We start from the raw sequence: 14657 nt of genomic DNA on the forward strand, positions 1-14657 counted from the left end.
AAGATAGTTCTATTTTCAGTTATTCAAGAAATCTTCATACTGTTTACCATAAAGATCATACAAATTTCATTCCCACCAACAGTGTATAGGAATTCTCTTTTCTTTATATTCTCACCAACATTGTTTTTTACACTTTTTAATAACAGCTATTCTGACTGGAGTAAAGATATCTCAAAGTGGTTTTAATTTGCATTTCTCCAATGATTAGTGATATTGGCCTTTTTTTCATATACCTGTTGGCTATTTGTATGTTTTCTTTTGAGAAAATAGCTATTCATATCCTTTGCCCACATTTTAATGGCACACTTTATTTTGTTGTTGTTTTTGTTGAGTTTGAACTTCTTGTATATTCTGGATGTTTGTCCTCTGTTAGATGCATAGTTTGCAAATATTTTTGCCGCTTATGCTCACTCTGTTTGTTATTTCTTTTGCTGTGGAGAAACTTTTTAGTTTAATGAAGCCCAATTGGCTATTTTTGATTTTGTTGCCTATACTTTTGAGATTTTAGTCATCAATTCTTTGCCTAGGCCAATGGCCAGAAGACTTTTCCCTGTTTTCTTCTAGTATTTTTATACTTGCAGGTCTCATGTTTAAGTATTTAATCCATGTTGAGTTGACTCTTGTATATGGTGAGAGACAGGAGTCTGGTTTCATTCTTCTCCATATGGCAATGCAATTTTCCCAGCACCATTTATTGAAAAGGGCTTCTTTTCCCCAATGTATGATCTTGTTGACTATCAAGGATTTGTTGGCTGTAAGCATCTGGCTTTATTTCTGGATTCTCTGAACTCCCTACTATTAACTGTACCTATCTCTGTTTTAGGTCCTGTAATATTGTTTTATGAATCTGGGTGCTCTGGTGTTGGTATATATGTATGTATATATATAAAATTGTTATATCCTCTTGCTGAACTGATCCCTTTATCATTATATAATGAAATTATTTGTCTTTTTTAACTGTTTCATTGATTTAAAATTTGTTTTATCTGATGTAAGTGTAGCTACTTCTGTTCACTTTTGATTTCTGTTTGTGTGGAATATCTTTTCTACCATTTTATCTTCAGTCTGTATGTGTCTTTACAAATAAAGTGAGGTTTTTTGTAAGCTGCATATAGTTAGATCATATTTTATTAGCCATTCAACCAGTCTCTCTTTTAAGTGGAGTATTTAATCCACTTATGTTTAAGGTTATTTTTGATATGTGAGGTTTTGTTTGTTATATTTTAATTGTCTTCTAATTGTTTTATAAATTCTTTGTTTCTTTCTCTTTCTCTGACTGTCTTTGGGATTTGGTGGAATTTTGTAGTGGTGTCCTTTGATACCTTTCTTTTTCTCTTTTGTGTGATTATTTTACCAGCGAGTTTTATACTTTCCTGTGTTTTCATGATGGTGAATACTGCTCTTTCCATTCCAAGTTTAGAATTTCTTTCAAGATTTCTTGTAGTACTGGTTTAGTGCTGGTGAATTCCGCTAGCACTTACTTACCTGGGAAAGACTATTTCTCTTTCACTTATCAAACTTAATATTGCTGAGTATACAATTCTTGGTTGGCAGCATTTTTCCTAGCACTTTGAGTATGTCATCCCATGCTCTTCTGACCTTTAAGGTTTCTGCTGAGAAGTCCACTGTTAGTCTGATGGGGACTATTTTATAGGTGACTAGATGCCTTTCTCATGTTGATTTTAGAATTCATTCTTTCACTTTGGCTTAAGAAATTCTTATTATACTATGCTGTGATAAAGTCATTTTTGCATTGCATTTTCTTGGATATCACTAAGCTTCCCATATTGGGATGTCTAAATCTCTTTCCAGACTTGGGAGTCTTTCTCTAGTAAATAAGCTTTCACAACTTTTAAAAATCTCTTTGGCTTCTTGGGAATACTGATAATTCGTAAGTTCAATGGCTTTATGTAGTCCCAGTGTCTTGAAGTCTCTGTTCATTATTTTTAGTACTTTTCTTTTTTTGTCTAACTAGTTTATTTCAAAAGACCTACCTCTAAGTTCTGAATTATTTTTCTTCTGCTTGGTGTACTCTATTTTTTTAAGTTTTTGAATGTATTTTATATTTCCTTCAATAAATGTTTCAGTTCTAGGATTTCTGGGGTTTTGTTCTTTTTTTAAAGATATCTATCTCATTGGTATATATTTTTCATTCATGTTCTGAATTGATTTTCTGAGTTCTTTGTATTGGAGTTCAGATTTCTCTTGCATCTCATCAAGCTTCTTTAAAATCTATATTTTGAATTATTTACCTGGATTTTGAAGATTTTTTGGGGTTAGGATCTATTGTTGGAGAGTCATTGGGCTCCTTTGTGGAGAGTGTGGTAAAGTTTTGATGGGAAATGGAATGCCAAATGGGTACTTCCTCACGTTTTGGTGGTGATGGTGATGGGCTAAGCATGCCTATCTTTGTGTCCAGGGGCAGCATATGCTGACACCTTTTTTGGTGGTTTCAGGGAGACCAATTCTTGGGCCTCTGGGTGGCTTTCTCAGATGCCAGTTATTATAGTGGCATGCCAAGTGAGTGAGCAGGTTCTCAAGTTCCTGGCAGCTGGGGTGGGGTGAGATGGGCAATAGTGGCAGCAGTGTGGTAAGATGGTCTTCTAGTTTCCAAGTGCTATGCTGTTGTGTTGGCAGTGGTCACAATGAAAGGTAGCAGCTGGCCCCCAAGTGACACTTGCAGGTAGAAGCCAGCTGAGGTAGTTGTGGTAGGGTGTTTATTCCTGACCTCTGTCCCTTGTGGGAAGTGTTCAGGTGGTGTGTTGAGCTGTGGCTCCAGGTGCCAAGATCCTGCCTTGCATCTCAGAGGGTGGGGAGAAGCCATGTGAAGCTGGACCAGGCTATATTGTGCCAAGGCCCCCCAATGGCAAGTGCACACACCAGCTGCACTGGGAGGAGGAGCTGGGCCGAACAATTTTTAGAACCCTGGTGAAATACTTGGGTGAGGGTGATTGCCTCTGCATGGAGGCCTTGCTATGGAAGAGTGAGCCTGCTGGTCCCAGAAGTTGCAGCCTTGGCTGGCAAGTGGAAGACTTGCATTTTTCTCACACTCCATACTGGGTAGGGTTCTCTCTTCTGTCCTGACTTTCAAAGCTGATGCTGCAGTTCAGTCAGATTAGACAGTTCATTCCTATTCCATCACTCAGCCCCAGGCTGAGCGGGAACACCTACTCAGCTCAGGACCAAGCCTCCTTGGCAACTCTCATCCTTCTTATATCCCAAGAGGGTTGCCTGGTTCCAGTGTTAGTGGATGGAGCCCACACCAGGTTTGCTTTTCAGTTCTGGTTGTGGAAGTCCATGTCCCCTCAATCCCCAGTTCTACAAGCCACAGCTTAAGCTTTCCTAACACCTAGGACTGGCACCACCAGATCCCAGGACTGCACACAGTATGTTAAGAGCTAGGATCAAGAATGGCATCTTATTGTAGATGCTTAAGTCTCCGAGAGGGTATGGAACTCAGGACATGCTACCTCCATGGAGTAGTTTCTTCTCACAGTCTCCTGGACACTTCCTAAGTTAGATTCAGGGTCTGGGAGGCTCAAGATGCACATCCATGGCCTAAAATGCACAATTACCCAGTGGGAAAGTGAACGACAAAAATGCATTCACTCACCCTCTCCTGTACTGGGGATTCTCTCCCAGGCCTTGGGCAGCCTTAACCATGCAAGCTACCTGTTTTCTTTCTCCTTTCTAGATTTTGGTGTTTCCTTTTCCTTTTCTGTCAAACTCCCATCTTCCTTTGGGATAATGTATTCAAAGTGTGATTGCCGACACACTGTTTTGGTTCTTCTAAGTGGATGAGGCGTGCTTGAGATGCCTCTAGACAGCCATCTTGGGGGGAAAAATCCACATTTCTTTCAGAATAAGGTCTGTATTATTTCCTATAACATGAATAACTCGCCCCCAAAATGTGGAATGTCATCCTCAAGTGTGTCACTGATTTGGGCTATAGAAAATGGTAAGTGGGTAAATAAAAATTCCCCAAAACTCTCTTACCATAATCCAAGCTTTTTCCTTCATTGAGCATTCTCCTGATTGTTGTAAGATTTTGTTTTGATTCCAAAACTCACAAAAGTTGATTCTGACAATTTTTGCAATCTTCATGTTTGCTTTTGCAGTGTGACAGAGTTTTGGAGTTCTCTATTCTGTTGTTTTTTTTCCCAAGGCCATTCTAGCTTACTTTTTAATACTGATTTTAATTTACAATTAGAATAGTCACTTCTTGCCGTGTGGACTTTTATTTCATACTACTTTTGATGGTTCTCTACTACGAAGTCCAGAATTCTACATATAGTAAATATTAAACAGCATTTTAAGAGTGAATGCATGAATGAATCAATAAATCAGTGTCCACATAAAGAGGTTTTATTACCTGCCTAAGTGACTGATTCTGCAGTATAAGAATCCTGAATGTAAGATAATTTTCCTTATACTCTAAAGTATATTATTTATAGTCACATTAATTTTCCTTTGCTCAATTATTAGTGAAGATCGAAAACATACCATCACTATATATATTTTTATATCTTTGTATACACAGAATAGTTTTTAATGTAATCATCTCATAATTTCCTCAATCTAAAATAAACAATATTTTATCCCTTCCCAATTAGTTTTATTTTCTGCTTGAATTATCCAGATAAGGATTGGAAAATAGCGACCTATTAGTTTGCAGTCTTAAATTCACTTGGGAGTTGAGCAATCCTTCTGCAATAAACTTTGGTTTAAAAATTTTTAATTGACTGTGATAATATGAAATAGTAACAGAAATATTACCCTTGGGGATGATATTTCTTCCACAGTGCTAGTGACTGACCTGATGTAGTTCATGGATTTTCCATGGCTGATGCAGTTGAATAAGGGTTATTCCCTTACAAGCAGATCCAGGATTGAGACTGACAAACTTAGAGTGATACTTTTTTTTTTTTTTTTTTTTTTTGAGCTGGAGTCTCACTCTGTTACCCAGGCTGGAGTGCAGTGGTGCCATCTCAGCTCACTGCAACCTCCGGCCCCCGGGTTGAAGACATTCTCAGGCCTCAGCCTCTGGAGTAGCTGGGATTACAGGTGTGCACCAACAAGCCTGGCTAATTTTTGTATTTTTAGTAGAGACGGGGTTTCACCATGTTGGCCAGGCTGGTCTCGAACTCCTGACCTCAGGTGATCCATCCACTTTGGCCTCCCAAAGTGCTGGAATTACAGGCACGAGCCACCGCACCTTTCAGAATGATGCATTCTGAAAGACCATTTCCATACTTTATAACCAAAGTCTAACAAACATCTATATAAAAACAGAATTTTTAAAATGCTGAAAGTGGTATTGTTTAATGCCCTGCATTTATTTTCACGGAAATACTGTTTTAGAATACTCACATGTGCCAGGCAAATTCCTTGATACTTTTAGTAATTATTTCTTGCAATATAATGCCAACACCTTAAATTAGGTACAAGGTCACCATCTTAGGGAGACTAAGGATCAGAGCTGCCAAGGAATTTACAGGAAGATAGCAGCTGTAGAGGAGCACCACTCTGATTACCCTTTCAGGAGAAAATCTTACCATGAAGAAATTGGTCAGCACTGGGCTGACCATCTCCAATTGCAGTGCCTTTAGAATTCCTACAGCAGTGTAGCTGGAGATATGTTCTGCTCAGGCAGTGTCAGCCAATGTTCAAGTACAGTAGAACAACAGGGTTTGCTCGAGGAAGGATTCCTCTACTGGCAATCTTTGCTTTAGAGCTTGCCTTTGGGCTCTAGACTTTCTCAGATTTGTACCAGTCTGAGTCTCCTCCTTCCCAGCTGTCTTCCCTTTCTTCCACAGTTGTCAGACCTGATCTACAGCCTGAAAGCTCTTCCTGCCCACTCTTACTCCTTCTGCTGTTACCTTTGACACACATTACTCCACATAAATATCTTCTGCTGCAAACTCTGTTTTGGCATTTTCTTTACAGAAGATTCGAATTTACATGGGCAGAAAGAATAATATATTGAAAGCAAGGAAGAGTTATTTACCTATTTGGGGTAGATGTCGTTGCTATTAAGCATACCTAGGTTTTAATTCTATTTCTCGCAGTTAGCAATTTAGTCTTTTTGCACTTTAATATTCTTTTTGTAAAATGAGGATAATCACAACCACATTGGTTGTTGTAAATTTCTTGAATGATGTAGTAAAACCTGGCCCTTAGTAGTCTCTCAAAAAAAGGTAAATATTACTATTTTTGTTTACCATTATTATTGTTGTTAAGAAAAAATATTATATATTAAATATTATAAAATAAAATATAAATAAAATATTATATATTTAAATATTGATTCTAATTTTAAAATTTAAACATTTCTTCCCCCACAGACTATTTCTTTTCTATGCTCCATACCTCTTCCCAGCATGATTCTAATGAATGATTTAGGCTTTATATTTCTTAACAGATTCTTATTGTCTAGATGAGACATTGAGTTTATATTACCACAAAATGTTTGAATTGGTGATATACTGTAATGATATTCAACTATCTGCACAGTAATTTGTAGTACCTGCCAACAACCAGTAACATAGCTCTAAATGTCTGAAAATGGCATCACACACATTTTCTGGTCAATTATCTTCTAAAAGGATTAGTCAAAGAGGATACATGATTTGACAGTAAAATGCTTAGACCCAAAATGAAAAAGCTTACTGTCAAGTATAAGTCATCTCCCTAACTAACTATGATTTGGGGCAATCATTAACTCACACAAAACTTTAGTTTCCTTATTTATAAAATGGAGAAATTAGGACAGTTTATTTCTAAAGTCTGATTCAGCTATAAAATCTAAATACTGATTATAACTAATTCCCTAGAATTTACAATTTAAGGCCACAAGTTATACCATAATATTCCTAGATGTTCAATATTGTAGGATACGTTTTTATAATGTGTGCTGAGGATTATTATTATTATTATTATTTTATTTTTATTTTTTTGCGATGGAGTTTTGCTCTTGTTGCCCAGGTTGGAGTGCAATGGCGTGATCTCGGCTCATTGCAACCTCCGCCTCCAGGGTTCAAGCAATTCTCCTGCCTCAGTCTCCCGAGTAGCTGAGATTACAGGTGCCTGTCACCATGCCTGGCTAATTTTTGTATTTTTACTAGAGACAGGGTTTCACCACGTTGGTCAGGCTTGTCTAGAACTCCTGATCTTAGGTGATCCGCACGCCTTGACCTCTCAAAGTGCTGGAATTACAGGCGTGAGCCTCTGTGCCTGGCCTCTGAGGATGAATTTTTAAGAAAAAGGGGAACTAGTCAAATGGATCACTGTTTGCTAATAGTTTAATAAATTATATGAGACAATCAGTCCTTGGATTGTTCATTTGATCTTATTTATTCCTAAAAGATTACTGCAATAGGGATGCACATTAGAATCAATAGAATTTTTTTTAATTTCACCAGAAATTATTTTCAAAGAAATCAAGCAAAATTTTTCTACAGACCCTTTCCTGAATACAGAATATCAGGAGAAACATGCACAAATTTATTCTGCTAAAGATGTTAAAAAACTTAGAAATATAAAACTCAGGAAATGTCTATCCTATGTCTACAATAGAAGCTATGCCAGAGTTTCTAGACTATGAGTTGCTGTCATTATGAGGAATATGTTTAAGGTTTATGTGTAATAATGTCATCCAAAGCAATGTAGGTTCAGAATTTTACCCAAACTGAAGAGATTGCATTTGGCTTCTAGATCAATGATAGGCATGACATTAAAAGCCCACAGTTAACATCAATAAGTAAGAGTAGGTCACTGGTAATTAAGCATGGAAATGCCACCATCTCCAGCAATTGAAATCTCACTGCAAATGATCTGAATTCAATTAGAAAAACCAGAGGAGGTAGATATAAAAACAGTTGGCTAAAGACAGGTATGCTTCAATTCAGTACTCATATAGGGTCTACTATGAACAGCACTGTGATAAACTTTGTAGATCTAAAAATGAATCAGAAATGGTCCCTCCCATCAAGAAAGAATGATTTAATAGAAACATGAAGTTTAGTCTAGTAGTATTAATGGGCAATTGATGGAAGCTGCTATTTCTTAGTGAATAAATAGGACAAACCAAGAGTGTTAAATTTGAGCAAAGATGCAAATTATTTAGTGAGTTAGGAACTATAACGCCCCAGAGACAAAGGTAGGGAGACAGACATCATAACATATCAATAATAACATTATCAGACAAAAGCAACTGTATCTGCTCATCTAAGGATTTGTTCTATGTGACAATGACTGCCTTGCATATTGGTTGGCACTTAATCTTTCACAACATCAAAAGTTGAATCATCTTAGGATGAAACAAACAATAATAAAATAAACAGAATTTTTCTCTCCAATATCTTTCTCTTTCAGTACACAAACACATGCAGATGCATACACACACCTCAGATGGTACTGACCCTTAATTACTTATTTTGTAGTGGTAAAAATCAATGCAGAGCTCTATTTGGAGAATGACTGTTTCCAATGACAATGAAGGTTAAATAGAGTGCTATAATTGCCAATGCTTTTAGAATATCTGGGGGAAGTCTCTGAACTGAATTAAATGAGAATAAAGATAGCCAGCAATATTTGATGCTTAAATTATAAATTTGATTTAAACATGATGGAATATTTTAGATAATAAAGTAATAAACTTCTCTATTCTTCACAAATCTTATTGGCATAAGAAAGTTAATAGAATGACAGGAATATGACACTGTTGATGCCATTTAAATATAACTGTCCCTAAAAATGCTTTGGAAACAAGGCAGTGTTTAGGAAGTATAAGAAATCTTTATAAAGCCAAAGGTGCTGAGATTCAATGTATCATTTTTTTCTTTTCTGTGAGCTAACAGCAGCTAGCCCTTCCAAGATCTATACAATACTTGATTACTAGAAATAGTAGCATATGGCTTGTTAACAATCATAATTTCTCACAGTTGCTGAGTGCTTACTATGTGCAGACCCTGGTTTTGGTGTTCCTGCTTTGCCTTAGCTCACTTAGTTCTCACAACACCACAATGAAGTATGTTCTTTCATTATTTCCATTTTATGTGTAAGGCAACTGAGACTGTCAACCCATTCTCAGGTCATTCTGACTCTAGAACTTGCTTCTCTTGTCTTACAGACCTCAGTTGTAACACAGTAGGTGGTAAAATCATATATACAATGCTTATTTCACCTATTTGAAAATAAAATTGCTTTTTACGCCAAGGTTCACACATATGTCTGTTTTGTTGCTTTACTCCGGGGCTATGTTATGGGTGCATGCTTTGTTCTCCTAGCAGAATTGACCTCTTTGGTCTGCACCAGTCATTCAATATAACTTAAGGCAATTTGCTGCCAGCAATTCTACATACTTTTACACTTGTTACAGATGCGTGCCTGTTTTTAAATAGTATTTATTGATGTTATTCTAAATACTCCCTGCTTTGGGGTGGTAACATTACACATACATTCCATGACAAATATGCCTTGTAAATATATAGTTGCCTGTTTTTCTGGTTCTTTGTAGACAGTCTTTCCAAAGGTAAAATTCGAATGCTCTAATCAATGTCCCCCTCCAGCAAAAGAAAAATGAAAGGCAAATAAGGATGATGTTGTTTGTTAAATGCGAAGTATCTCCCAATTATTTTTGTGATACTCTACTTAATTCCACCTGCAAAGATTAGGAATCAATTATTTAGTGCAAAACATTTAAATCTAGTATCAGTATCTGGATGAGGATAAAAAGAAATTCTAAATATGTTTCCTACACAGATCTCAGTACCATTACAGTAAGTTGGATGCTTTCCAATCTAGTCATTAGACTGTGAGTCTTTTTATGTGTCTGGTCCAGATCTCTATGGGTATCCATAAAATATGTTCTTGCTGGCAATCTATGTCTGCTGTTTATCCACAACTTTGTAGCACACATGATCTCAAGGAAATTATTTAAGGTGACTGTATCTCCATTTCTTTATTTGTAAAGGAAGGGGGCTGGGTCAGATAACCCACGATATCCATGCCAGAACTAAAACATATTGATTCTGTAGCTAAGAATGGTGATTTATAGGAACTACTGCGCAGTTTAAAGCAACTGCTATCAAATTGAAAACACTCATTTATTCTTCCATTTTCTGTAAACATACTTTCACAGATACTAGAAACATTCTTACCATCATTGCTGATAGGAAATTCTAAATTCCTACTTGCCCTGGAATTATTAGATAGCTCATTCCTTTATACTCTGTCATTTTTAGCACAAGGTCAGAGAACAGAAGTTTCTGGCAAATCAGGATGTGATCATGAGATAAGATTCATGAGAATGAAAAGCCAACACATTGAGGTTGAAGAGCAGAGAAGTAGAAAGAGTTTTTGATGACAATAGTGAGCAGCAAAAGCAAGACAAGCAACTTCCTTTCTCTGGATATTCTGTTATGAGAGAAAAATAGATTTTTATTTTGCAAGGCAGTTGCTTAGGTTTTTCTATTACTTGAAGCTAAATACACTCCAGCTAATCAAAGTTTAGAGTCACCCACGCTTTAGGATTAGATGAAGTTTAAGAACTATGAAATCTATTTGCTAATTGACACTGAGCTATATGGTGTTATTTCAGCCTTTTAATGTTTTCTTGTGATTGATGAGATATTTGTATTAAATGCTTCAGTTTTATGTACTTGTTTGCATTATTTTTTCTTTTTCACTTAGCAGCTATCATGGATAAATTTCTGCATTTAGACTTTAATAGAAATCTTTTTCTGTTGGCAGACATTCCTTGATATCGTTTGTTATTTATTTTCAATTCTCTCCAGGTTTACCTCTTTCAAAGTGTACAGATTATGACAAATGATCAGCAATCCCAAGTTATTTACTTGATGTGAATATTTCCAAGAGCAAAATATTTCAATACTACCATCATGGATTATCAAATCAAAGTACTGAAAGTGCTTCAAACAAAACAGAAGCATAGTTTACTGACATCTTCCAAGTCCCTTGTTGAATCCCAGAGGATAAAAATAAGTCTATTTATATATAAGGATAATAATATTTAATCTCATCCCCATCTCATCTTTTGAGAATAATATGTTAGCCTTCAGAGATACTTTTGAGATATCAAATGAATTGCATAGCATTAAAAAATGACTGATTAACTTTGTCAAAATGCTAGAAGTGGCTTATGAATCTTTACCTTTCATCGTGTTTTCACAGGAATATTTAAAATGCTTTTCTTTGGAAATGAATATTTTGCAACTTACACAAACACTTGAAACCAACTCAAGAATTGCAAGAGGCCCTCAGAAATAGATTCTAGGGCAACCTCATCCAATCTTATGAACCTTTCTATTACACACCCTATGTCCAGTGGATATTCATTAGTTGGTTGAATATAGATCTGCTGATAGATAACTTTCTACACACAGAATGTAGATCTGGTAATAGATAACTCTCTGCACATCTGTTTCTTGCACAAGTATAATTAATTGAACGTTCTCACTCTTAAGCTGATATCTGTCTCATGTAATTATACCTATTGGTACTACCATGAAATCCACATTTCAACATTTGTTTACACAATATCTTGAGTCTTCAAATACTTTACTGAAGCAAAAATATATTACATATCAATTGCATTTCAACAATTTAACAAGGTAGTCACTTTTTCAGAAAGTGTTCATCTGGGTATCTGCCAGTACTCGAGTTGAGCAAACTCATGTGGTCTTCTAGTGATTGTCATTCACTTTTTCTATACTCATAAGTCATCTCTTTAAGTTGTCTACCTAGTTTCTTGCCTGAACCAGGATCAATGTCAAATAAGTGTATGTCAAGATTACACAACACCTTGCAACATATAAAAGAATTATCAAGTCCAACAGTTCCATAAAAACTCGTGGGCTATATTTAAAAAGAAAAATAAGATTTTTCATTATTTACAAAGTACATGACTTAGAATCTAAAAAATAACTTACAGTAAGAATTTAGCAGTTTTGTTAATTTTGTTACAAAGAAAATGATTTATTTACTGAAACAGTTAATTTAACAATAATTTGAAATTGATAACAAAATATACTTATTTTGCATGTACAATATACATATTTTACTATTATATATTATGTATAATAGTAAAATCAATTCCATTTGATTGATTCTAACAATATACTTTTGTTTATGTTTTTTGCCAATCTAGTGCATTTGTAGGTAACCTATGGTTGCAAAAAATGAAAGAATATAACCTGCACATGAATGTTAGTTGGTATTTAAATTTACATGAAAAAGTAAGATTAAAGTGGAAAAAATATATATGTCAGAACTTCACTCATTCATTAGTGGTATGAGAGACTTTTTTACTTAAGTAGATAATAGTTTTTTGAATACTGGGGCAACCTCATCCAATCTCATGAAACCTTCAGTTATATACATATGTCCAGTGTACATTTATCAGTTGGTAGAATATAGATCTTGTGGATAGTTAACTTTATACACATAGAATATAGATCTGGAAGTAGATAACTCGCTACACGTCTATTTCTTGCACAAGTCTAATTAATTGAAAATTTTCACTCTTGAGCTGACAGGGTGTATTTCCTTAAATTTTTTGTGTTAGTCACAGCAGACTGCTAGTCACTTCTACTAAGTTTATTCTGTATTAAACGTTTTTATCCATCACTTTCTTAAGTCTAGAATACAAAAGTGATAAGCTAAGCATTTACAGATGTTCATGGAGTTAATACTGTAACTATTAGCAATTTCATGCTACCAATATTGCATCACCAAACATGGACTGGAAAGAGATGTGCAGTAATTCACCGTTATATCATATTTCCACCATACTAATACAATAAACATAAACAATAAACATAAATAACCTCAAGAACATAAAATAATTAGAAAGTAATGAGTTTTGAGTAATTATTATCTGTTTTAAATATAATTTATTTAATTTTACATATATAAAATTTAATTTTTACTGATGGCCATATTTAACAATGGGGTTTGCAATATTCCTGAAAATTTAATGATGGGTTCTTGCAATGCAATACAAGCCAGTTCACATGCACCACTAAATGTAGCACAAGGTGAGGCATAATAAGAACACTCTGGATGTATAGATGCTCTTAAAAGTTTTGCCTTTCCCCAAGAGTAAACAGAAGCTGTTGGAAATCATTGCAGAGGCCTGTTAGGAGTGTGAACGCGAGTGTTAGATGTTCTGCCTCTACTGCTCAGTTGTGGTGTGTCCATGAGGAAGTTTCTTAGTCTCTTTGTGTTCCAGCCTTCTCAGCTGTAAAATGAAAATAATAATGATAAAAATGATACATATCTCATGTATGAAATGAGGTAATATACATAAAGTCCTTAGAGCAAGGCCTAGAACACAGTAAATACTTAATATACATTAACCATATTATAACTGAATTTTAAGACAGAATATAATATGATCAGATTTACAGTTTAAAAGATCACTCTGCTTGTTGTATGGAGTACTCAACTGTGATACTCAATTATGGTAGAAAATGCAGTTAAACATCTACTGTCACCCTGGGGTGGTTCTTGGATTCATTTGGTGAGAATAGAGACACAGCCAACTACACAAATTTTGAAAGACATCAAAAAGAAAGAGCATTGGACATGTCAAGGATAACTCCCAGGTTTTTAAATTAGGCAATCGATAGATTTCTCCTTCATTTAGAAAGAAAATAGTGGAAAGGAATTACTTTAGAGCCAGGTAGGAGATCATTAGTTTGGTTTTAGAATTTTATATATATGAAGTGTAGTTAAGACTTTCAGGACATGTGGAATAGGTCAAGGAGAATTCTGGGCTGTAAATACATTTTGGAGTTATTGATATAAAAATGAAGATAGTTAAAGACACAAGGGTAAATATTGCTGGCAAGATGGCCGAATAGGAACAGCTCCGGTCTGCAACTCCCAGCGAGATTGATGCAGAAGGCGGGTGATTTCTGCATTTCCAAATGAGGTACCCGGTTCATCTCACTGGGACTGGTTGGAAAGTGGGTGCAGCCCATGGAGGGCGAGCCAAAGCAGGGTGGGGCTTTAATTGTGGGAGACTTTAACATCCCACTGTCAATATTAGACAGATCAACGAGACAGAAAATTAACAAGGATATTTAGGACTTGAGCTCAGCTCTGCACCAAGCGGACCTAATAGACATCAACAGAACTCTCCACCCCAAATCAACAGAATATACATTCTTCTTAGCACCGCATTGCGCTTATTCTAAAATAGACCACAAAATTTGAAGTAAAGCACACCTCAGCAAATGTAAAAGAATAGAAATCACAACAAACTGTCTTTCAGACCACAGTGCAATCAAATTAGAAGTCAGGATTCAGAAACTCACTCAAAACTGCAAAACTACATGGAAACTCAACAACCTGCTCCTGAATGACTACTGGGTAAATAACAAAATGCAGGCAGAAATAAAGATGTTCTTTGAAACCAATGAAAACAATGACACAACTTACCAAAATCTCTGGGACACATTTAAAGCAGTGTGTAGAGGAAAATTTATTGCACTAAATGCCCACAAGAGAAAGCAGAAAAGATCTAAAATTGATACCCTAACATCAAAATTAAAAGAACTAGAGAAGCAAGAGCAAACAAATTCAAAATCTAGCAGAAGACAAGAAATAACTAAGATCAGAGCAGAACTGAA

The sequence above is a fragment of the Pongo abelii genome, chromosome 5 (assembly GCF_028885655.2).
Source record: "Pongo abelii isolate AG06213 chromosome 5, NHGRI_mPonAbe1-v2.0_pri, whole genome shotgun sequence".
Classification (NCBI taxonomy): Eukaryota; Metazoa; Chordata; class Mammalia; order Primates; family Hominidae; genus Pongo; species Pongo abelii.